The following is a 26,262-nucleotide window of genomic DNA, read 5'->3' on the forward strand; positions in this document are numbered from 1 at the left end:
GCAAGAGCCACTAGAGGGCATTGGGAACATGGGCAGGGATCCCAGCGCTCGGAATGCAGGGATACAGCCATCCCAGCGCTCGGGGTGCAGGGATACAGCCATCCCAGCGCTCCATATGCGGGGATACAGCCATCCCAGCGCTCGGGATGCGGGGATACAGCCATCCCAGCGCTCGGGGTGCGGGGATACAGCCATCCCAGCGCTCCATATGCGGGGATACAGCCATCCCAGCGCTCGATGTGCAGGGATACAGCCATCCCAGCGCGCGATGTGCGGGCATACAGCCATCCCAGCGCTCGATGTGCGGGGATACAGCCATCCCAGCGCTCCATATGCGGGGATACAGCCATCCCAGCGCTCGATATGTGGGGATACAGCCATCCCAGCGCTCCATATGCGGGGATACAGCCATCCCAGCGCGCGATGTGCGGGGATACAGCCATCCCAGCGCTCGGGATGCAGGGATACAGCCATCCCAGCGCTCGATGTGTGGGGATACAGCCATCCCAGCGCTCCATATGCGGGGATACAGCCATCCCAGCGCACGATGTGCGGGGATACAGCCATCCCAGCGCTTGGGGTGCGGGGATACAGCCATCCCAGCGCTCCATATGCGGGGATACAGCCATCCCAGCGCTCGATGTGCAGGGATACAGCCATCCCAGCGCGCGATGTGCGGGCATACAGCCATCCCAGCCGATGTGCGGGGTACAGCCATCCCGCGCTCCATATGCGGGGATACAGCCATCCCAGCGCTTCGTATATGGGGATACAGCCATCCAGCGCCGATATGTGGGGGGATACAGCCATCCCAGCGCTCGATATGTGGGGATACAGCCATCCCAGCGGCCCGCGGGGATACAGCCATCCCGCCATGTGGGGGATACAGCCATCCCAGCGCTCCATATGCGGGGATACAGCCATCCCAGCGCTCGATATGTGGGGATACAGCCATCCCAGCGCTCCATATGCGGGGATACAGCCATCCCAGCGCGCGATATGCGGGGATACAGCCATCCCAGCCATGGGATACAGCCATCCCGATATGTGGGGATACAGCCATCCCAGCGCTCCATATGCGGGATACAGCCATCCAGCGCCCATGTGCGGGATACAGCCACCAGCGCGTAAGCCATCCCAGCCGAGTGGGGGATAAGCATCCCAGTAGAACCCATCCAGCGGGATCGGGATAAGCCATCCCAGCCATGTGCGGGGATACAGCCATCCCAGCGTCCATATGCGGGGATACAGCCATCCCAGCTCGATATGTGGGGATACAGCCATCCCAGCGCCGGTATGCGGGGATACAGCCATCCCAGCTGCGATGTCGGGGATACAGCCATCCCAGCTCGGGATGCAGGGATAAGCCATCCCAGCCGATGTGTGGGGATACAGCCATCCCAGCGGATACAGCCATCCCAGCGCCATGTGCGGGGATACAGCCATCCCAGCCATCCCAGCCGATGGGGGATACAGCCATCCCAGCGGGATGCGGGGATACAGCCATCCCAGCGCTCGGAATGCAGGGATACAGCCATCCCAGCGCTCGGAATGCAGGGATACAGCCATCCCAGCGCTCAGGGTGCGGGGATACAGCCATCCCAGCGCTCGATATGTGGGGATACAGCCATCCCAGCGCTCGATGTGCGGGGATACAGCCATCCCAGCGCTCGGAATGCAGGGATACAGCCATCCCAGCTCAGGGGTGCGGGGATACAGCCATCCCAGCGCTCGATATGTGGGGATACAGCCATCCCAGCGCTCGATGGGGGATACAGCCATCCCAGCGCTCGGAATGCAGGGATACAGCCATCCCAGCGCCTCATGGCGTGCTCCACACACACGGATCCCAGCACTCCTCGACACACTCCACACAGGGATGCAGGGATCCCAGTGCCCTGTGCCACACTCCATACCCACACAGGGATCCCAGTGCCCTGTGCCACACTCCACACCCACACAGGGATGCAGGGATCCCAGTGCCCTGTGCCCCACCCCATGACCACACAGGGATGCAGGGATCCCAGTGCCCTGTGCCACACTCCATACCCACACAGGGATGCAGGGATCCCAGTGCCCTGTGCCACACTCCATACCCACACAGGGATCCCAGTGGCCTGTGCCACACTCCACACCCACACAGGGATGCAGGGATCCCAGTGCCCTGTGCCCCATCCCATACCCACAGAGGGATCCCAGTGCCCTGTGCCCCACCCCACACCCACAGAGGGATGCAGGGATCCCAGCATCCCATGCCACACTCCAGATGCAGCAGTACTGGACACCGCAAGGCAGAGCTGGAGGCAGGACACTGTGGCTGAGATTCAGCCACATACAGGGAAATGTGGATCATTTGGGTTTAACCTCCTCCTGCAAAAGCACATTATTATTGGAAAACTAGAATTTGCTATTGATAGAAAAGTCTCTTTCAAAGTGGCAGCACCCAGATTTCCAAACAAACCTGCCATGCAGTGCAGGCAAGGAAGGGACCCTGGCTCCTGGGCAGGCCAGCATCTGCTCCAAGGCCAGCTTTGGATTCTGGAGAAGTCCTTTAAACTGGCTTTGGAAGCCCAAATGAACAATAGGCCAAGGACAAGGCAGATCAGATGCTTGGTGAAGACACCCAACATAACACACAACTGGTTCCGGTAACTGAGTCTTCAGAATCCTTAGGCTCTGCAGTCATAAAGTCCCAACACTGCAAAATCCACCCTGAAACGCCAATGCTTGTTCCACCTTCACAGCTAATATTGCTCTCTCCTTTCTTCCTAAGAAAAGTGCATCCTGCCAATTCATTCCTGTATGGCCTTACAGCAACGTGTGCTGAAGTTCTGTACTGGCACTGTCAGGACAGCAGCTACAAGAAGCCAGAGGGGAGAGAAGAACCAGTCCAGAGAACCTGAAACACCACAAGGACCCCTGCAGGCACTGGCCTTGAGTCCCCAGAGCCAGCACTGAGCACAGACCACAGCAGACACTGAGCCATTAGTGCAGGAACCTCAGGTTGCATTTCATCTCCATATGACACAGACATGGGAACATGAACATGAGAGCACTCAGACTTTCCAGATGAGATCAGAAGCACCCAGGTATCGCTGACAGACCCAGTGGCCCCCAGCCAAGAGCCCAAGGGCTGTACATATTTTGCATGTACCTCACCAGATTCCTATCAAAAGAAAACATCCATAATACTGGATCACACTTGTGCCATCCACAACAGCCACACATGAGCTGAATTCATCCACAGCTGTGTCTTCAGAAGGAGCAAGGTGCATTTAAAGGCAATAATTCACAGCTTGCTCTTTAATTGAATCTCACACAAAGGAGGTGCAGCCCCCGAGCAGCCCCACAAAGGCATTCCTTGCGTCAGAGAGCGACAACCTTGGGCAGCCCTTTCTTATGGGCTAAACCTGGTTGCCAGAATTCAGAAGATGGAAACCAGCCACCAACTCCATTTGGTACCCACCTGCAAATGCACAAGGCACATACCCACACTTCACAGCTCCAAAAATGTGTCAAAGTGCCACCCAGAAAGACCAAATGTCTAAGATTCGAGTGACCACAATACAGAAAGAGTGAAGGATGGGATACTGGTTCTTCTGTACCCGTGTACAAAGCAAAATCACAGCACTGCTGAGTAAGAATGAAAACACTACACAAAAGGCAACTACACAGTGTAAAGTGTCCTGGAAGTTTCTCCCAGTCAGTAACTCTGACACATGCACAAAGAGCCAATCCCTTGGTTCTTGTAAGAAAAAGAAAAGGTAGCAAAGCATGAGTGTCATATAGAAATAAAAACAGCCTGCTCCCAGGGAACAGGGACAGGACAAGAGAAATGGGCATCAAGCTGTACCAGCGGAGGTTCAGGTTGCATACTGGGGAAAATTCCTTCACAGAAAGGGCTGTCCAGCCTTGGCACAGGCTGCCTGGCACTGTCCAGGGCAGTGGTGGAGTCCCCATCCCTGGAGGGATTTAGAAGTTGTGCAGATGCGGCAGATCGGGTTAGCAGCGGCCTTGGCACTGCTGGAAGAATGATTTGGCTTCATGATCTTAGAGGGATTTTCCAACAAAACCATTCAGAGATTCCATGTGGGCAGCAGAACCTCCCTGTAGCTGCAGGAGGCAGAAGGCACTTGCCCCAGTGTAAAAGTTCAGGCTGTGTGCAGGTATTGCATCAGTACGGGGGTCTTAGGCAACCCACTGACAGACGGCTTACTCAAACAATGGAGCAAGCACAGACACTTTTAAACTGATCTGCAACTTCCCAGTGCCTCTGAAGACACATGTGTATCTTTCCATATCATTTGTTGCCTTGTGGGGTAAATAAATTCACCAGGAGGCAACTGCCAAGGGTTAGCACTGCCCCGTGGAACAGCCTTCTCCGGCAGAGCCCGCGTTCAGCCGCATCGCTTAAAAACCCTCATTCACCAAGTCCCCGGCTGTGGCTCACTGACCATGGCACCGCTGGGAGCACCTGCGCAGTGAGGTGTGCAGTCCCACATGTGCAGAGGCAGCACACAATGAACACGGGGGGCTTGCAGGCCTGTGAACTGCTCAGGGGAATGCTCAGGTTCAGTTTCACCGCACACGAACGAGGTGTGCACAGGTATCTGCTCAAGACACTCAGATACACATGAATTACTGTGGCTTCTCACACATTTCACATACAAATAAAGGTGTTATTTTATTGTGCTACACGTTTCCTTGCTGTACAGGTATTCTTACACGGCACACAGACAGCTCCTAGCAGAGGAGCATTCTGTAACTACCAGGAAAAACGCTCCACTGCACAGCTGCAAAGCTCCTCACACACCTTCCCTGTTAGACACAAGTCATAGCTATAGACAGCTTTGAATACCACTCTGCCAAGGCCATTCTAGATGCCCACAAAGTGAGGAAAATCCCCAACAAGGTCTGGTGACTTCATCTGTGCTGAGGCCTTGGGCTTAGGAGGCAGAGAGCACCCCTGCACCTCCTGCTGCCAGACTGCCACACTTTCCCCTGGAATGGTTCTCTCTCCAAAGACAGTATGCTCTCACATCTCAATACAAAATTGCCAATGAAGATACAAACTCTCTCCAAACAGAATACCTGGATTTATCCAGCAGCTGTGAGTAAGTTCCAAAGCACAAACATTTTCAACTGAGAGACTGGGAATTGCCTGTAAAAGTTGTTTCTAAACAGCTTAGGTAAAAAAGATTAAAATAGCCACACAAACCCAAAATGCACCCAGTAACAGTGACTTTTGACTTACTCAAAGCCTACCTCTCGGAGCCCTGGCCGGCTTTCCTGCAGCCAGCCATAGTGTGTCTGTTCCAGATGTTATCTGTGCCGATCGAGGGAGCTCAGGCAGGAGCACAGCCCCAGGCATTCCGGGACTGCCCATCTCACACTGCTCCTGCTGTCTGTCCTGGCTGGGGGAACACGCCGCACACTCCCACAGGCACAGCAAGGGCACAGCCAGTGCCACCAGGACACGGCTCCTGTCCCCAAAGCCACCAGCCCCGGGGAACCCGCAGGGCCTGCAGCACCCCCTGCTCTCCAAATAAACATCGCTCTGCCCCAGAGCTGCGCCACAATCTCTGCGAGGAACTCACAGCCCCAGTGAGATCACTGACTCCTAATCATTTTCAAACGCTTTTTAGTAACTAGTTAAATATTACATAGCTCGCCTGTTCAGAGTTTCTGCAGAACACTCCAGCCAACCAAAACAAACATTTCCAAAAACAAATCTTTGGCTTGGTTATCACCAACAAAAGTCCTATTTTTTCCCTCTAAAAAAAAATTGTGTTTTTTTTCCTGGCTTTTTCAGCACAAATTTTAAAAACTCATTTCTTTATTCTGGGTTGCAGAGAAGCCTGGGTCTGATGATGTGCACAGCTTTTAGAGACCATCTCTCACTGGGGCACACCCTGCTGCAAAATAACAACGTCGTCTAGTTCCTACAAATGCATTAATTAGGCAGCATCTCCCTACAGTCTCAGTGTTTTCACACATGCAGGGACCTAGAGAGGTGCAAATGCTTTTTATTCGCAGTCCCTGACGCTATCAGGCCAGATCATTCAGAGCCAAACTCTGACTGAGGTGAAGGCCCTCCCTCGGCCACAGCACTCCCCAGGTGACCCCTCAGCTGTGTTGGTATTTCACTCCAGTGAGGACCCTCATTTACACATCAACAATCCCAGTGAGATTTAGCAGATTTACCCTGGGTAAACCTGAACCTCCAGAGTTATTTTCACAGGGTCATCACCAGGAGAATATTCTACTTCTGCCCTCTAGCCCAAGCACCCTACCCTGAGTACAGTTCGGGGTATTTTAATAGAAATCAGCCAAAACTTTTTTTTTTAATGCATTTCATTGCATTGTCAGAATAATACAATGGTAGCATGACTCAGCAAACACATCCACTAGTTAACATAGAACCATCAAAGCTGGAAATACTATAAACATATACATATTTTTATTTGTGTATATATATACATCTATAAACCTGAGCAGGGCAGGAGCAGGAGAGGGGCAGAGGAACACAGTACATGGCAGGGGTACCGAGGAGAGACAGGAGAGCCTGGCTTCACACCTCCAGCTCGCTGCTGAGGGATTAAACTGGTATAGGAGCAGCATTCTTCAGGAGTGATGGGCTGCTACAAAGTCGGAAAGGTTAAGGGACGTGGAAAAGTCAGGTGTTCATTCTGCAGCCCACTTACAGCTTAACTGCTCCTAGCCTCAGCCAGCCAAAGAAAATTAACCAACATTTATAGAGCAATCGGACTGAGAACAGCAGCTCCTGACGCTCCATAGGCACATGTCATGAACCAGCATTTCCCCTCAGCAGTGCACTTCATTAACCATTACTCTGGAGTCCAGAAAACTGAATGCAATTAGCAATCCCAAGAACAAGGCAACACCCTGCTGCATGAGAAAGTCAAATCTTCAGAGATTATACTAGACCATCCCAGAATTTTAGCAGTACTGTTCTACAGTTTGGTCTTGCCTGTTTGGACAGGCCAGAGCAACACTATTCTGTTCTTAAATCCAAGATGCAAACAAAGCAGGTCCTGCTCCAGCCCTGGTGCTCCTCAGCCTCCCATCTCCCACCTGTGCAGACGGGACACTCAGGAGCAGGGGTGTACAGAGCCTCATGAAATCCAGCAACAACAGTGAGGGGCACTCACCGCTAAGGGGAAAGCAACCCAAAGCTGACTTGAAGAAGACAGTAAGGTGAAGACCAGCTCAGGCTTTTCTCCATCTTGAACCTTCCGGTGGTATTTCTGCTCTTCCCACATCAACATTACCCTCAGTGCTGCAGTTCTCAAGCTTTACCCTGCTCTCAGCCTCCACCATGATCCTCTCCCTCAAAGCATCCAGCAAGCTGTCCCCCTTGCTCACCTGAGGCTTCATAAGGCACCACAGCCTCCACCACAGGTCTCTGCTCCGCTCACATCTCACCTGTGGCAGTCTCACCTGGCACACTGATTCATCTAACATTCAGGCCTGTATGCTAAAACAGCTCCAGAACTTTACAAATCACTTTGTCCTGGCATTCCTCAGCTGCTGTTACAGCTGTGTCTACTTTGACCTCTCAGGCAAACCTTTGTGTTCCCCGTCGTACAGGAGCTCCCCATCACTGTCCCAACTGATGTCCATCCCTGCCTGCCATGCACCCCTCAGTCCAATCATCAGGCACCTGGTCACCTCTCCAAACACCAAATGTGTCACAATTATACACAATTCTGACTCTTCTTTCTAGAGCTGTTTCAAGTATTCCCTTTCCACCTATTTAGCTGTTTGCTGTCAAACTCATACATCTCACATGGCCTTGCCAAACCTGACTGTACTTGCAGACCTTCTGGAAACCATTCCATGGATTCATACAGACTTTTGGTTTAATTGCTGCAGAAGCCAAAAGCAGCCAGTCTCATCCCTATTTAACAGCTAAATTCCCATGGCTGACCTCACACACACTCAGCTGCAGATGTGAAGCACAATGAAAGCTAGAGCTCTCCTTCGGGACCAGGCTTTGGAGCTCTGCACAGACTGCCCGAGAGCACCACGCCTATCAGCAGCTGGGAACAAGGCCACACTCACCATTCCAAGGAGCTTATGGCACATATCCAGTGGCTATTTCCAAGGTCCAACATCTCCACACAGAGCACCCAGCCAAGACCACCTCCACCAACTGCTCCTGAACACATGAAGCACCCAAACGTGCTTTGGGCCAACAGCCCTCCTCACCTATGGGCTGTGATGGAGGAAGGGATCATTCTGAATAGCACACAAGGCAGCACTTGCTCACACACAGCAGGTGATCATTCCACTCTTTCAAACAACTTTTTCTTTTTCATCAAGCCATTTTCCTCAGAGGAAAACTCAAGTGAAAGGAGTAAATGTACATCCCGCAAATAACCTGCTATGCAAACTGTTCCTACAAAGGGTCAACAAGCACTAAAGCATTGTCAAAGGCATGAGGAAATAAATTTTGGATACTCTGGATAGTAACTGTCATCAACCTGTCAGCCAGACAATGCTGAAGGAAAGGACCAACAGTACAAAAAGGTTTCCGTGTCCCTACCACTCACTGCTCACTGGAAATGGAAAGCCAGGTTGGTTAACAAGGCCAGATCTGACTTCAGGGAAACCTTCAGCATTTTCACTCATCTTCTGGCCACAAGACAGACTCTTCTGGGTTTTGCGCTCTAAAGCTTTCCACTCAAAAAACAACAAGCAGCATCAAAACTCTACCCCAGGTTCTCACCAGCGTAGCTCTAATTGTGAGTGCTCTGAACTTAGCAGGAACACAGCTGCAGAAAGCAGAAGCTGCCATGTCTGCCTGTGAGTATTCAGTTAGGCCAGGAACTATCTGAATTTCAGCTGGACTAGACACTAAGAAAACCACACTAAAATGGACTGAGGCATCCAAAATTATTCTCAGAAAATAGGCCAGACCAGGCATGAAAACATCTGGGCTTGGCTTGAGTCATGAACCACAAGAGCAAGACACCCCACTGCTGCCTGCGGGCCCAAGTGAGGAATGTGAGCAGCACAAAGGTAGGCAGAGCAGTCTCCCACACCCAGATTCCCTTTCTGCATCTTCCTCCATCCAACAGGCCCTTTATTCTGACATGTCTTGCACATCCCAGTCCAGTGGGATCTCCAAGGATGGTATTTCTGGGACATCAGGTAATGCATACACGATCACAGCTGGTCAGTCAGCCAGCTCCAGGCACGTATTCCCACTTCTGAGACAAAAACAAGGCCAAAAAGGGTTAAACCATTCCAGTCCTGGCCTATGCTGGCACACATGTCCAGCTGGCCAACACTGTACTGAGGATCCCTTACTCTGCTACACCAACACACACCAGCTCCCCCTGCTCCCTCCCACCCTCGTTCCAATACCTTACACAAACTGATGAGGATAAGTTTATCCCAGCTATAAGCAGCAAACAGCCAAGACCTCATATACCAGAAGGACTGCAGCAGCTCAGCTCCTGTGTTCCTTCGATGAGTCCGTGTCAGCACTATTCCCTTTCAGCTTTACAGCATTGAGGCAAGTGAAGTGAGCATTCTCACCAGAACTGCCCTCTGAGGCCAGAAAGCCCCAAAGGACTCTACACCACGGCGGGAAAGACAGGGATGCGCCATTGACCAGAAACTGTTACTGCCTAGACTCAGTAATGAAAGGGGAAAAAACAAAGATTAAGGAGGAAGTCAGCAGAACTTCAGTGATTAATTAAAAATAATCTGCTCATACATTTTAGAAATAAGCCTGACAGGACAAACAGGTACAAAAGAGACACAGGACACAGCATATTCATGCACTTAATGTAACACGGAAAATGGACAGACTATTAATCCAGGAAATCCCTTTTCTGGCCACCATATGTACTCCTAACATGCATTTCAGCACTCTTACTTCAGAGTGGATCGACCTGGGTCCCCTCACTGGAAGGTGCTACCACACATGGCTCCAAGCTGCCCAGCAGAGGCTGAGAACTTGATGCGCATGTTTCAGGACAGAGCACATTTGCCATACACCAGGAACAGAGCTTGCAGCTTAGTCTCCTCCAGAAGAAATCCCGCATACGCATGCCCAAACCACTCTGCGACTCACAATAAATGGAGCTCCGGGCAGGGACAAGCTTCAAAGAAACCACTGGTGCTCCAAGACAGAAGTCCAATGCGGTAAGAGCCACAGAGCCACCCGACCCCAAAAGCGTGTTTGACCAACAGCCCCTCAGCTCTGCATTGCCCCAAACCCAGAGGCAGCTGCCGAGGGCAAGCAGGGTGCCAGGAGGGGCAAGAATTAACTTCTAACAGGAAAAGGGGGTGCACACCCGAAGCAAGCCCGCTGTCCCCGCTGAATTCAGAGCTCAGTGCCACAGTGGTGGCCCCACAGCTGGCACCGGGCACTGCCAGCCCAGGACTGCTTTCCAGGGACAGCCCTGGCTCCTCAGCACTGCTCACACCATTAATGAAGGTTTTATCTCTCCCTTTTCCTGTCCGCTCAGATCCAGACAGGCTGACTCTGTTAACATTAGAATGCTTATTTTTCCCCTATCCACTATCTCCAAGCCAAAACAACATCTGGAACTTCAGCCTGCCATACAGAGAGAGACAGATTATAACTGGAAAAAGCTACACATCAGCTTCCCAAGCTTTATACATTTCTGCTTTTATCTGAACTTCCCACATGTACCTTCCAAACAGCTCCACAGGGAGAAGAACTGATTCCTTCACAGAGACTCCCAAACACAATGTAAGGCCCCTTCCATTTCAGAATAACCTCAAATGATTATCAGAAAAATAACACGAGCAAAACCAATAGGAAAGTTTAGAGTAAGAATTTACCATCTGCTCCTTGCACAAAAGAGAGGTGACATACCAGTGACCTAGAAAAGGAAATTAAACAAAGAATATTACTTTTGTGTGTTACTTGATAAAGTAATGGAAGAAAAACCTGGCGCCATTTCAGACTACATAAAGGTCCTACTTTAACAGACAGCTGTCTCCAGTGTCATTTAAGTGTGCTTTTTGCTTAGATCATGGTCAATGAATCATGAAAATCAATACAGATGGAAAACATAAAACCACGCTGCAGACAGGCTCAGCAGCGGAGCGTGTACCAACTAGCACCAGCCTCGGCTGGAGAGAGACGTGCCAAATAAACACAGACTAGTTTTTCCAACAACATTTATTTAACTCTTAGTAGTTAATTAACAGAAGTCATGACTACTGGTTATTTTCTAACCAGCCACCCCACTGCAGTTACACACGCCAGGCTCAGCAGCCGAGCCCTGCTCTGCCCCGCGGCTGCCGGCCTCACCCGCAGCTGCCCCAGTGCAGCTCAGTGCTCAGTGCTAGCAGGGCCAGGCCAGGGTGGCCGAGCTGCTCTCCAGAGCAGCCCAGCTCTGCTGTCGCTCTCTCCTCCGCTGGCAGGCAGCTCCATGTCCCCAGCTGCCCGCCAAGGCCACCGGGGTGCTGGGACAGCCCTGCCCCAAGGCCACGCTGCTGTGCTGCCTGCTAAGCAACCAACGCTCTGGGAGCAGGAATTCTCATTTCCCAGCCCCCCTGCACCAGTTACCCCACGGCTGGTCCGGGCTGCAGGAAGCTGCCATGCTGCTGCCAATCGCAGTATTATTTTCAGCTGACAATCATGTAAAACCAATTTGAATGGCCAAAGCAGAGTGAAGTGTATGTTTTCAGGAACAAACAAAACAACTGTCACGGGTTTCTGTGCCTAGCATCAGAGTTTTAACATAACACAGAGTAGAACCCAATTAAAATAGTTCTCGTTGAACGGAATCGGCCGTGTTGCAAGTGGAAGGACAGAGAGCCAACCTCACATTGTACCAATGCTTTGACAGTCTCATAGCAATGACCATCAGTTCAAACACACAGCTCATGCCAACTCCAGTGAAGCAACAGCAGCATAAGCTCAAAATGGTAATTCGCTGCTGAATACAGGCAGAAACTCTATGCAACACTCAGAAATTAGTCATGTTTTAGCAGATTTTTGCTTTGCACCCAGCTGTTGCTTGTTCACAAGGCACCTACTCACATATTAGCCATTTCCCCCTGAAAAGCAGGATTAACTCACAGCAATAGCACTCAGCAGCAATGACACTTGGCCCGCCCAGCCCCGTCCCCTCTCTGTGGGTCCCCAGCCTGCCCTGCAGCAGCCAGGCACTCCAATGGAAGCTGAGCAGTGCCAGCAAACAAGCAGATCTGAGCTGAATAAACAAAATCTCTATCGATGCTTTTAATACATTTTTTTTCTGACAGTAGGCTGAAAAAAAAAATTACTAAATCATCTCCAAAACCCCCAGAACTGACTGAATAATATGAACTCACTTGACAGTATGAGCTGGTAAATACAGAAGTCACCCCTACTGATGTGCACAGCCCTTTGGGAACATTCACCACAAACACGGACGAGACTGAGCTCCTTTGTACCAGAGCTTTGGGCTGATGGCAAGGCCTTCCCGCACGTCCCTCTCACCATTTTCAGGACAGATCATCTAACACTCCCCATGGCTTCCCAGAGCAAAGATAATCACAACCTGGGCTAGCAGAGTTTGAAGCTAAAACCAGTGAGTTGCTATTGTGTGAACTTGGTTATTGGTCAGGTTTGTTCCTCATGAAGAGATATTTATGCAGTCAAACAAAATCTGCTCTGCCTAGCAATTCCCTGAATCCCAAGAGCACTGCAGCAGCATTCTCCCAATACCCACTGCATGACCACGCAGGAAACTGAACTGCAGCTACCTACACAAGTTGCACCACTGAACTACTTAACCAAGAAAAGCACTTTGATCTCATCTCTTTTTCTGTTCCCATTCTTAACACCATGATCATTTCCACTCACTCCAAGCTCCTCAAAGTGATCACTTGGGGAAGACAAGGGTTGCTGGACACCAGTCAACACTGACCTACTGACAGAAACACAATGCTGCAAGAAACCCTTCTACTAACAACTGAGCTTTAGCCAAGAACTCTGCTAAGAGGTGACTCCTCTGAGCAGAGGAGCAGCTGCTCAGAGACACCTATTTTTGGACCTGCAACTGTACATTACCTCCATTACCAGCAATAAACCCCACGTGTCCCTGCAGCACTTGGTGCTCTGCTGCCGTGCTCTGGAGCCCTGCCACTGTCCCACCTCCATACACCCAGGGCAGACAGGCTCCTCTCAGCACCACGGGTAAGCCTGGAGCACAAGGCAGGGCTTGTCTGCAAACTGCTGGGAACGCAAACTCCAAGCACAGGCTCTGCTCCATGGTCTGTATCTGACCAAACAACACAGCCTCAGCTCACCTGCCACCAGGTGAGGAGGAGAGGGTGAGAGATGTTTGAAGAGCTCTGCTGTCACCCCTGCAAAGGCCTGAGATGTCGCTGCACCATGACAGAGCTACCAGCAGCATCAGCTTGGAGCAGGCAGAACAAGCCATATAAAAACCCCAAAAACACTGAGTTCCCACAGCAGGGCTACAAAGAAATCAAACAGCTTCAAAATAATTCTGTGGTAAACCTCCCAGGGGCAGAGTTGCCAAACTAGCAATTCTAGGGAGGGCTGGACAAGCCAGAGCTCTCTGCAGGTCTGCACGGCTCCCTGGGAGAAAGCAACCCCCTGGCCACCCGAAAATCCAGCCGGGCTGCACAAGCTGCTCCCAGCAAGGAGCACCACACTGACTGACTCCAGCTCTACTTGGAGCATTTCACTCCACTTCAGCAGGGATGTGCTCAGGATGGAACTTTCTTTGGACTACTACCAGGAAAAAAACAGCTACAGAAATGAAAAACCCAACTGAGTAATTGTGTGAGCATAATGATTCAAAATTCAAAGTTTAAAACAAACAAAACAAAAGAATTCCCCACAACCCACACACTTGGAATTCCACCTGGTTATTACCTGAAATTTTCAAAACAGCATTTTACATTGGTATGGGTGGAATATTCATTTCAGGTTTTGGTGTGTCATTAAATGCTTCCAAGTTAATCAAGGTGATTTAAGTCAGGAAGTTGAGAACAATTTAAATAACCAATTTTAGATCTGATTTTCTACTTATTTTTGTTCTTTTCTAAGAAAGGTTTAATTGTTGTTGAAGACAAATGAACATCTTGTTAAGAGTAACTAAATAGTCTTTAAAAACCATTTCCCACTCCATCTCTCTAATCCAACACACCCAGAAACTCAGGTCCCCATTTTTTATGGAAAAGTATGCATTTGTTTTCAATCTTCACTCTTATAAATACAATACTTTAATGTTTATTTTTAATTGTAGAACAGGCTTACAGTGGCCTGACTGTGCTAATTATGTAAGAAAAATTATCAAGGCCTTTTGCAAGTCAGGCCCCCTTACCAGCCCAAGGACACCGGGGCTGCAGCTCCCGAGCTGACCTGGCCTAAGCCAGCATGGTGACCCTGTCGGGGTGACCTGGGCAGGGCAGACAGGAGCACCCTGAGCCTCAGCTCCTGGATCTGCTGTGCTGCGTTTGGGAGCCCCTGGGCACGGCCCCCGCCAGCCCACACAGTGCCACGACAGTGTGGAAGGTCTGAAACACCCTCTGAAGATCTCTGACCTGTTAGATGGGAGGGAGTGTTTAACCACCTTTAAACCCTCTGCATGATGCAGCTGGGCTGAGCATTTAACAAACTTTATTTAGCATTTACTGTGGGGTTTCATGAAAAACAAGTAAACAAAAATACAAATTAAAGTAAACCCAAAACAGTTCAGCCATTTAAAGTAATTTTAACTTTTATACTCCAGAAGCACAACCCCAAAGGTGCCGCCTGTTTCTGCACGACCTTCAGGGCAGAGTCAGCTCAGCAATGAAAATCTCATGAATTCCTCAAATCTTTCCAAAAAGATTTGTTCTAAGTCTAATTTAGTCCAAGTTTTAGCTTGCTAGTTTGTAATTCAGAATTAAATCAGATGCTATTTTTTTGCATGTTTTACATGGAAAATATTTACTATGTTCCTTTACTGTATTTAAACATCTTAAATTACTTTAACAGAGAAGACATGTTCTTCGTGGGTTTTTTGTTTGTTTTGTAAGAAAGCAGCCTTTCAAGATCAGAGAATCAACAGAATTTCCCTTTAACATCAGATACTCAAATATTTCCTTGGTGTCTAAGAAACTGACCAACTTCTACACCAGAAAACCCACCTCCATGCTCAGCTCTAACTCATACTGGCCATACAAGCCTCTTTCCTCTGGCCTTGGTTTGCTTCTTGACACAGTAGCTACTCAAGACCCATAATTATCTCCCAAAAAGAAGGTAACATATTAAGCACTTTTTTCCTCCAGCTGTGGTCCTGAGAACAATTTGGGTAAAATCTGCAAGCTGCACCAAGCTGCCAGCTAACACACTCACAGGCGTCTTCCAAACAATTATGACATGCAACTGTTTTTGGCTTGTCCAACATTAATTTTTTAATTAATATGCCTTTATGAACTCAAGTTCAGAAGAATCCCTCTTTCATATACAACCAAACACACCTGTGGGACTGAAACAAGATCAATCATGTGAAAAAGCCCAAAGATTTTTGGAAGAGTATTTCAGAACTTGGAGAAAAAGCCCCACATTTGGTATCCTTTCCCACTGCTGGCACACCGACCCCTCAGAGACTTCATTTACAGCCTCTGGGTCTCTGCTGTTTGTGGCTTTGGTCTGGGTTCACATCCCTTCGTGTCCACACTGGCCAGCAGCTCAGAACAAACCTTTTCTAGCCCACTGAGGCTGGGCTGGCCGAGCCGTGCCCCTCTGGGGGACCCCGAATCCCCCCACAGAGGGTCCCAGCAGTGCAGGGACAAAGGGCTGTGCTCTCCAGCCTCCACACCCGGGAGCAGAGCCCTCACACTGCCTACAAGGAGCAGCTGTAAAAACCACAGTCCCACCCTGTGAGACATCACAGGTGCCCCTGGAAACTTCTCAGGCAAGGCCATCCACACAGCAATCCTTTGCCATCACATTTCTCCTGACTTGCCAGCAAGGACCTTGCCACAGGGCAGGGCACCACAGCGACAGCGAGCTGTGGTCACCAGAACAAGGCAGCCCACCCAAGACCCCAGTGACACGTCTCCAGGCACTGCTTCATCCACGCTCTCAGGACAAGAAGCATGTGCAGAGGTGAACAGCACCAATTGTCAGCTGCCAGCAGTAACTTACTCTGTCACAGACGCTTGGCCACATGCCTGGCCCTTTGCCTTCCCTCCTGTGACGGAGTCCCACAAAGCGTCCCTGAGTGCCCCTCTTCCACACTACACCCCTAGTTACTTGTACCTGCAATGGGGGCCAAACACCATCTTGCTTCTCCAGAACTCTCCTTTGGGAGACCCTACAGCAGAGACCACCTTCACTCCCAGCACAGGGCTCTTCACCCCATAAACCTTGCAGCCCCAGAGCCAGGGCCACTTTCAGCTCACAGGCATGGGAATTCCTACCAGGAGGCAGCCAAGAGCTCGGCACGAGGCTCCTTCCCTCCCCAGGAAAACAAGGATTTGCCAATTTGTTTTGCTCAGTCACCCTGCGGCACACACATCCCTGAAGAAGCGCACATGCTCCTCTTTCCAGATTTCCATCACAGACAGGAAAACTGTGAATCTCTGTCTTCAAGGAGGGAACCTGTTGATGTTTTCACTCAGGTCTCAAAAGAGCCATCAAGTACCAGGAGACAAACACGGCAGACTTTCCAAAGCTGCCAGGAACAGTTCTCACTATTCCTCACAGGAGCAGTGCAGGCTGTCACGGGAAACTTGCTGGGGCCACACAGGACTGATGCTGCAGAGCGAGAGCAATGGTGACAGAACCCCGTGCAGAGGAACAGCAGCCTCTGAATTGCACCTACTTCACATCAGGCTCAAAATACAAGCAACTCTCAAAATGCCATTCTTCTGCCTCCATCTGCTGCTGCGTTGCTGTGCTGCGGCTCTATGGACCCAGCCTTGCGGAACAGCTTCCAGTTAATTCACCTTTTCCATTTGCTTTAGTCCACTCCCCAGAGCTCCATATCCAGTAGATATTTATTTTAAAGCTAAGCCAAAACCATTCAAACGCTAACACTTCAGGGCCTTCAATACTCCTGGTTGCACACAGTAGGGCCTCTTTTAGAATAAAGAGCGTCCACTTTGGGAACTAAACCAACATAATTATAATTGGGCTGCATGTCAAAGTTTTACAAATCCCCAGACTGGAAATAAAGTAGGTTTTACTCCTCACAGATCCTTTGTTACAGAAGGCATAAAACTGCACTACAGCCTCAGGAACACCAATTCCTCACCAGAGATTCCAGGAACTGTGTAAGAAAACCGAGCTTCAAAATCCAGTTTGCTGTTCTGGCTCCTCACTGCATGGCATTCTGGCTTTCCTAATGGAGAAACAAGACAAAGTTCCCTCAAAATCCTGGACACTTTTCCACGTGAAAGTCCAATACATATTTTCTCTGAATGTCTAAACAATGTCCAGGATCAAATCCCAACCAAAAAGATGAAGTCAAGGACTTTTCCAGTCATTAAAACATGCCATTTTTGCACCAGGCATGGAAATACCATATTTCTTTCAGACTTCTGATGGTGTTTAGGTTTTTATTTCCATAATTCAGGAACAGTCATATTGATTCACTCATTCTTCAAAATATTACTTGTGTCATAAGGAAGCTGTATGGAGGGAATAAACAGGTTCAGATTTTAGAACAGGTTTTGCAGAACAACCATGCCCAGGTTTGCTTTAGGGGTATGACACGAGTCTTACAAATGTGTAAAATACCTACACCAAGACAGAAAAAACACCCTATTGTTTCGGCAAGCTGGGACATGTTACTCAGATTATTCTCCACTGGAGGTTGATGCAAACATGCCAGGTCCACAAAAACACACAGAAGTGTCTACGTGGCATTTCTGGCACATTTGTAAAGGCCCAGCTGACAACCAGCTAATGCAGAGAGCAAAAGCCATGCCGAGGAGTTGTTGAAGAATTTAAGAAGTGCCCAGGCTCAAGGGCAGGAGCCATGAGAACAGACATGGAGGAGAGGCCAAGGAAGGCAGCAGCCACCTCCCAGCCACGCCGTCACAGCACACCACCTGGGGACGTGAGGTGGGGCCGCGCAGCCCACCTTGCTGAGCAGCCTGTTAGTGGAGCTTTGCTTCTATCCCAGCGACTTGAAATAACTTGAATGTTTCTTTCTGGACAGAGACGGGTTCAAATTATGCAAAGAAGCTGGAGGACAGCCAAGACTCAGAGGCTTTAACCTTGATCCCAACCGCAAAGATGCACCTCGGCTCTCACAGACGGGCGTTTGCGAGCTGGTCTGGGCACAAAGCGCTGCCCAGCTGAGCTAAAGGGAGAGGAACACGACATCAAAGTGAGATCCTGTGCTACCTCCGGCAGGGAGGGCAGCTCCCGAGTTCAGAGATAAGCAGAGATGGTCCCACACCACATACACACCTAGTCACCCCTAAGAAGGAACACGGGTGGAGTAAAAAGGTGCTTGCATTGCAATTTTCATCATCATCATTTCATTTAGACTCAGGATCTAGACAAGTTTTGCAACTCAGTCCAAAAATAAAGGTCAAGTGGAATAAAAGTTACTTAGATCAATGCTTAATATGTAAGAATGCACATCCAGAAAAGAATTTCCTACATTTTTCAAGTATTTATTTTTCTATTGTAATCACAATCCCCAAGAGAACACACCCCTCTGTTTTGTTGTGGTTTTTTTTTTTAATTCACAAGGATCAGTATTTTTTTCATGTGCTAAGGGTACATCTCAAATGCCTTATCATTTAACTTGAGCCAGTATTTGGAAGTCAAATTAAAAATAGCCTTTTTTTAATGCCCAACTTATTGTAACTCCACTCCTAAGGAGACAGGAATTTGTTAGTTTAACACTCAGACTGGTGAGCTACAAGTTGTACATGTTTTTGTTCTGACAACAGAAAATGAGGAGTAGAACACAGTGTAATCCTGTGCTGATTGACAAGATTGACTGCCACAAACTCCACTGCCAAATCATCCTCCTGATCCTGAAATCAGCTGGAATTGTCCTTTTTTTTCCTCTTTTTTTTCCCACCGGTTCCACTCACATTTATTATCCTGTGCACATATTTTATATCTCTATCTTTATTGCCAGTTAGTCTTTAAGTTCTATTCAGCAGCTTCTGGAGAATGGAAAATTCTTATTCTCTATGTTGTTTATCACTCCAGCCTGGGATTTGCCCAGCCCATGCCATCAAAGTTGATGTTTTAGCAGGCTGCTACCCACAACTGCAGCTGCAGCAAGCAGTTTACTCTCCAGCAGCAATGAGGGCTGCAATTAGATGAATTTTAAAAAATAAAATTACTCCTTATGAAGTCAAGAAGAGTTTTAATGTGCAGTACGAACCTGCAGCATGGACACAGCTTTTACCAATAACCAATCTGCAGCGTATCATCTATCTCTTCTCTAACATAAAGTATTATAACATAATATGATATTCTCTTAAACCAAACCATTACCTTTTCATTTTGTTTTCACTTTTAAAATTCAGCCTGAAAATTACTTTAATTGTTGCAGTCCTCCCACACAAATACGAGACTGGTTTATTGCAAAGGAGAGCCCTAAATAGCACAGTCTGGTTTAGGCTGACTAATACAAACACACATTTTGTTTAATTTTACATTTGTTCCTAGGGAGATCTCGCTCTCATCTCCTCTACCTCGCGCTGCACAGCACCTGACAGTGCAGGACATCACCCGCCCCGGCGGGCTGAGCAGCGTGGGCAGCTCTGGCTCCATGTGTGCAGCTCTGGGCACAGGCTGGCCACTGCCGTCACCGTCCTGCAGAGAAGGGAGGGCAGGCAGGCATGTGGGACCGCCAAAAACGTGTGTCCGAGCACATCCTGGTGTCACGGCCAGAGCCAGGAGCACGGCAGCAGCAAGGGGACCTGCAGGGACTCTCCCTGGGGAGCAGAGCACAGCAGGTCCAAGGCACACCAAACACTCCCGTGGTGCACCCAAGCAAGGCACCAGCCTTCACAAACACTCCCAGGCCGCTCACAGTCCTCTGCATCTGCTCAGCCACTCGCCCTCGGAAATCCCTCCTTAGCAGCAGCACGATAAAAATACCTGGGAATTAACCTGGGTTAGAAATAACCGGGCAGAGGCAGACTACGTTTTAACCAAATGAATGCCTTATCCAGTGTATCACATGGCCAGAGACGCGAGAACAGGCAAAAGAACAGCACCTGGAGAAGGAGAAGCAGGACTACTTACTCCCCTGCCATTAGAACCCAGCGAAAAGGTTTGCGCAACCACAGCCCCAAGTGCCCTCAAACCACCGAGCCGGGAACCCCAAGCCATTCGGGGGGAGGGCTGCACGGGCCTGCTGGGGCACACCGACTCCTGAAAGCAGGGCTCAGCAGCTTCCAGGACTTCAAAGGGAAGCCACTAGCAGGCTCGGAGCTATCCGCGCAGCCAAAGGCGGCTGGCGAGGCCGCCAGCCCGCTCCTGCGACAGCAGGAGCCTCGCCAGGATAACAGCAGACCTGCAATTACAAGAGGTGTTTGTGGGCCTCTCCTCTGCAGCTCATTAGCAGATGTGAGGTCTGCAGTCAGAACAAGAAAGTCCCGACCTCCAGCGAGCACAGCTCACTATGACTGCTCCGCAAGACAAGGAACAACTCCTCCTACCAGCTTCCATTCAACAGGATGACCAGCATCAGCATGCTGAGAAGGAACGTTCCAGGCACTCAGGACAGAAGGTTAAGTGCTGCAGCAACACATCTTCTGTAAAAAGGCCCAGATAACACCTTTTGGTGTTCCCCCTCACAATCTTCTATCTCCATCTTAGTTATTTCAGACAACAGAAATTACTCCAAAGGCAGCCTTGGACAATCACCAAAATGGAGGTGTTGGTTTCAATAAGCTTTTCTTAACAAAGCCTTCCTTCCCCTAAAGCAGACTGGAGTTATTCTACAACAGGCTCCAGACACTTTCAGACCCATCTTTCCAGCAGCATCATAGGCAGGGAACAGTGACTTGGTCTGACCCTCCAGGAGTGTTTCAGAAGGGGGGATGCAGTGACAGCAGACTTCTGGGGTGAGAGCCACTGAACTGCCTCTGCACACCAAAGGGAGGAACAACCCACAACACACAGCCCTAACCAGCAATACGCTGACTCCACAAGAGGCCAGGAGCAGATGTTCACGAAAGAGCATAAGGACACAGCATAAAAGGGTCATTCTTCCATGCTCCTCTCATTCCAACCCCACACCTCCCAGTCAAAGGTAAATTCCCAAGCCCAAAGCTGCACCTGAATCACTGCATTTACTGGCCCCCCACAGGCCTACCAACAGATCCAACTGCTCCTCAAAAGAAGAATAAGGCTCCTGAATATCCCACCACAATCAGTCTACAACTTAAACAGGCACCACACAAAAACTTTAAAGCTGCTGACAATTGATCACACCCAGTATTCCCCGTTTCTTGCATAATAACGAATTACCTAACACCATCCCTTCCCATTTACTCACATCAATTGTGACTTTTAAGATCTCTATAGTATTTCCTTTCAAGCATTTCTCTCTCCCCTTAGCAAGTCAGTTTATTTACACATCACCTCACCCAGCCTTGCAAAACCAGGCTGAGCCAATGTCCCGTAAAGCTAAAACAGGTCCCAAGCTTGAAGAAACTGTGGGGCTGAAGGATATTGATTATCCCAATTGCTTAGGGACTTACAATGCCTTTGTACTCAAACAGAAGTCCATCCCTTGGGATAAGGGACCTTGATCTGGGGGGCTTGAGAGCTGTTTCAGAGCTGGTGGCACGCCAGTTTGCAGGCACGAGGAAGGCAAAGCACGTTCTCACCAGCGCTGGCAGAGCCCTGTGTCCGAGAAGCGCTGGCCCCAGCACACTGCTGGGCACAGCCAGCATGGTGAGGCACTGCATGGAAGGCAGGGGCACAGCAAAGAGGGATCTGCACTACGTGCCACACTGATCCAGCACCTGATGCTGAGTATTCAGGAGCAGACGGATCGTGAGGTCAGCTCTGGCCTGCTAGGGGAACGGCAGCATGTGAACTGAACACGGGCACTGGAACTGCAGTGCTGCCTTCTCCCACACAAAGGAAGAGCTGTGTACTTACTGCACCGGGAGCACGGGCACACTCCTCACGCTCCTTCCAGGAAACCGCACCCATGCCCTTCATGGCAAAGCTGTGCTCCAGTGCTGCTTCTTAACTGCAGCTCATTCTCTGTGGATCTTCTCACCAGAGCAGAAATCTGGGAGTGTGTTCTGAACAACCTCAATCCACAGATGCAACCCACTCTGAAATAGGAACCCGCGAGCACTCTACACATGCAGTTCCAGAAAACCACATGTTAAGGAGGGGATTACCATCACCTGAGATGGGTCAGGTGCAAACTCATGGTCCAATGTAACAGAGAAAAATACTGCACTACAACCACTTACTGTTATTGGACTGTACTTCTACACTTTTGAAAGCATTACTCCAAAACCATGTTTTGGCTGCAAACATAGTGGGAAAAAAAAGGAATTCCTTGAAAGCATTTCCATGGAATTCCTTACATTTAGTCAACAACATTTGATAAATTTGTGATCCCAGAACAGTTTTCAAACACATGTGAATTCAGCTTTCCAACACTGCTAGAAAACACCATCATTCCTGATTTTTTTTTACAGGTATGTAGAGGATATAAATGCCTTACACTCACAACATGTGGCCACAGAACTTGTCCACGGCAGTGCTCAAAAGGTGAGGATCTTGATAGCACCTGGGAGCTCTGTACTTAAGATGCTCTTAAACTCTCAGAGTTGAGTACCCTCAGGTCCTAAAGTAACTAATCCATCCCCTGAGCCACGTGCACACCCTGGCTGAGGCCAGCCTGTCCCCCAGCTCTGTGATATCCCTGAACCCTCATACACAGAGGCACTCAGCAATCATCTGTGTTCAACACCACCACTGCAATCTGCTGTAGCTCCTGACAGCTGCACAGGTGAGTGGGAGCAAGTTTTCAACCTGCTTATACACACTAGAGCAGGTATCAAGATGCCCATTTGAGAGTTCCAATACCAAGAATTTAAATAAATTCAAGTAGCTTTTTTTTGGCAGGGACAAGAAGGGCTGAACGGGTGCCTAATTATTTCACAACGGCTGTCCCTAGATCCTATTTTAGCATCGGGCTTTCATTAAATTTAAGCATGACTTCAGAGTACCAGCTGGCTGGAAAAAACCAAAACCACAAACACAACCCACTCACAACACCCCACGGGTGTTCTTTCCCCCGCCCATGTTCTCTTCCTACCCTCACCAAGGGCTTGGAAGGCTCCAGTTCCATTCGGAAAGCCAGCCTCAAAAGCAGATAAGTTCTGCAGGAAGTGGCTATATTTAGCCCTCCCCTTTCACCTCAGCTCCTCCACACACTTGCATTCTCCTGCAAAAGGATCTTTCTACTCAGTGACAGAGGCGATCTTTAGCAGGTCACCTCAGCAGAAAGAATGCAACCAACTTCATACGTGTTAAGAGAAGAGCGTGAACAACCACCAGAATATCAAATATCCAGCTACTAAGGCATACAATAAAATTCTCATGTCTCAAAGTGTGTTGAATTGCAATCTCCAGGAACACAATATGCCCAAAATCACTTTCTGAGTGGTGCCCATGGAGGGCGAGGCTGAACCTCTGCACACACTATCCGGGTTTTCACCGATTTTGTCAGTAACTAACACAGCCATCCTATTCCCTACAGAATATAAACGTGAGGAAACGAACTTGACAGCTCTGCAACTAAAATATTTTTCTAATAAATAATTTTCTAAATTTGTTTCCTAATAAATAATAAAAAAAGTTAGCAATGGTTCCTGGCCAGCGAATATCAGCAACACCTCTGGAAACATCATCAGCAACAGGTAAGTAGGATTTCCCTTTCCCAGCTTGAAACTTTGAAACACATTATAAGACTTAAAAGTGAAAACATATAAAGGGGCTTTTTCTCCCCTCAAGTTGTTTTGTTTAAATAACAGCTTCACCTGATATAATTCGGTCCTAACCATGATTTAGGCCTGTAAGAGCTGATTATTTACAAACTGAGGAGGCTGAGGCGTGAACTAAAAGTGTGTCCCAAAATGAAGACAGAACAAAAGACACCTCTCACTCAGTGTGAGGAGACAAAGAGGCAACGGGTTACAATGAGGAACGGCTCCCAAGTCCCGTGCCACTGGGCGAGGAGCACACGCAGCCCCCTGAAACAGAGGAATGCAGGTCTTATCCCAGCAAACAAATCCAGAGGGAAGGCAAACCTCTGAAACCACTGCACACACTTAACACCTCCTGGGGAGAGCACAGGGCATACAGGAACTTTTTGTTCCCTTAAAACAGATCTCTAACACCTCCTCCTCAAAAAAAAAAGAAGGTTTCGGCCATCAAAAGGCCCAGCCGTGCACTTGAGAGCTCTCCACAGCCAGGACTCCAGCTTTCCCATTTCAATTGCAAGGCACCCCAGCACTCTTCAAACAGCTCCAGCCCTTCAAGGACAGGGCTCCGAGAGTATTTGCAAAGTGCCTGCTGCATTCCAGGTCGCCACCGTCCCTCTGAAGATGAGTATAAGGATCACAGCAAAGATCGTATTACAGGAAACAAAAGAAAAGTGAAAGTTTAAAAATAGACTTGCTATTGCCCACAGCTAACTGCTATAGCCACAGGAGTCTTCAAGGAGAAGCTGGGCTTCAATGCAGACCATAAAAACACATGAGATTTGGAAAAAGAATCTGTTCTCTTCTGAGAACTCAACGCATCGTTGTAAAACACGGTTTGTACAAACGTGCCAGTTCTGCAGCTCAATCCAGGACCTGGAAGTTCCCACCAGTAACACCGTCCTGAGGCACTGGTGCCTCCAGCACACCTACATGAACCCCAGCTCTTGGAGAACCTGATGAAGCTGAGCTGCTCTCTCAATTACTGGAAAACAAAGTGGTTTCTTTTCAATTTATGTAAAAATACTGCGAGAAACTAAAGTTCTTTTAGCACTTTTAACAGACAGAATCGGAAAGACTGCCTGGGCAGCTTCCCCTCCTAGATTCACGGCCCCGATTTCACAGAGCAGCATGTGGGTTCAGAGCCGCCGGGTCAGCACGCACACCTGGGCGGGCTGAGAGCGGCTGTGTGCCCAGGGCCGTGCTCCCGTGCAGCCCGAGTCCCGGCAGGAGCCAGCCCCTCCCGCCCCTCGTGTCCCCGGAGCCCAGGGCGGGCTGGCTGCGGCCCCGGGCTCAGGACCCGCTCCGGTGGCTCTGGCCGCGGCAGCAGCCCCTTTAGCAAATGACCGGCACCAGGGACTTTGGCCAGTACCTCTGCTATGCCCATCAATCCTCGGGCTTCCAGCGCACTGCCGTGGGCAGCGGCAGCACACCCACGGGGAGCTCGCTGCGCTCCGCGCCGCCCACCCGGGAGCTCCCGCAGCCGCACGGCAGCCACGGCCAGGGAAATTAACTCTGCCCGGCCAGAACACCGCACGTTAACGAGAGCAGGGAGAAGGGGCGCCGCAGCCCTGCCCGGCGCGCGGCACCGCGGCGATGCTGCGCCCCCCGAGCGCGGCCGCGGCACCGTGGGGCCTTTGTGCGCCCCCCGCCCGGACCGGGACCCCGCGGCGCCGCCCCCGCCAACCCTCCCGGCGGCGGGACCGACCTGCTCCGGCGGCACGGACTCACCCGCTGGGCCGGCGCGACGGGGCGGCACGGAGCCGTAGGGAGCTGGCGGCGCGGGCCGTGCTGCGGCGCTGCCCCGCTCGGGCCGGCGGGGCCGGGGGCGGCCGCGGGCGGCGGCGGCTCCGCTGACAAAGGAGCGCGGGCGGGGCAGCGCCCGCACCGGCAATGGCCGAGCGTCACTTCCGCCCGCCGCCCCGCCCAGCGCCCCCTGCCGGCGCCGCGGGGGCACGGCGGGCGCGGGTTGGGGTTGGGCTCCGGTTCTGGTGCGGGTTCGGGCTCCGGCTCGGATTCTGGCTCGGGTTCGGGCTCGGGGAAGCGGAAAGCCCGTCCCGAGCAGCGGATCGAGGCACAGAAGCGTCCCGGAGCGGTGGGCGGCCCTCAGGGCCTGGTCCCGGCTGGGCCGGGCCGGCAGAGCCCATGGGGTCACCGGTGCCACTCCAGAGCTGTGTCCGGGCTGTGTCCGGCTGGCTCTGGGATGGCCCCGGGAGGAGACTCCAGCCCTGCCTGGGCTCTGCTCGGGGCAGGAGCTCCTGGGCCCAGCCCTGCCCGCGGCTCTGGGGCCATCGCTGGGCA

At 50.3% G+C, this 26,262-nt stretch overlaps 1 protein-coding gene across 3 annotated transcripts in view; it reads right to left on the minus strand.

Moving 5' to 3' along the window:
• The window catches only part of ACVR1 (activin A receptor type 1), a 46,458-nt gene extending 20,658 nt beyond the window's left edge, over nt 1-25,800 (minus strand). The window contains exon 1 of one of the 3 annotated variants that reach the window (XM_030952084.1): nt 25,693-25,800. The gene's annotated coding sequence lies outside the window, so the exon portion shown is untranslated. Of the gene's footprint in view, nt 1-17,276; nt 17,364-25,669 lie in introns of those variants that run through there. The other 2 variants (XM_030952083.1, XM_030952081.1) reach the window with 2 other exon arrangements.
• Nucleotides 25,801-26,262: the final 462 nt, after the last annotated feature.

The sequence above is a fragment of the Camarhynchus parvulus genome, chromosome 7 (genome assembly GCF_901933205.1).
Source record: "Camarhynchus parvulus chromosome 7, STF_HiC, whole genome shotgun sequence".
Classification (NCBI taxonomy): Eukaryota; Metazoa; Chordata; class Aves; order Passeriformes; family Thraupidae; genus Camarhynchus; species Camarhynchus parvulus.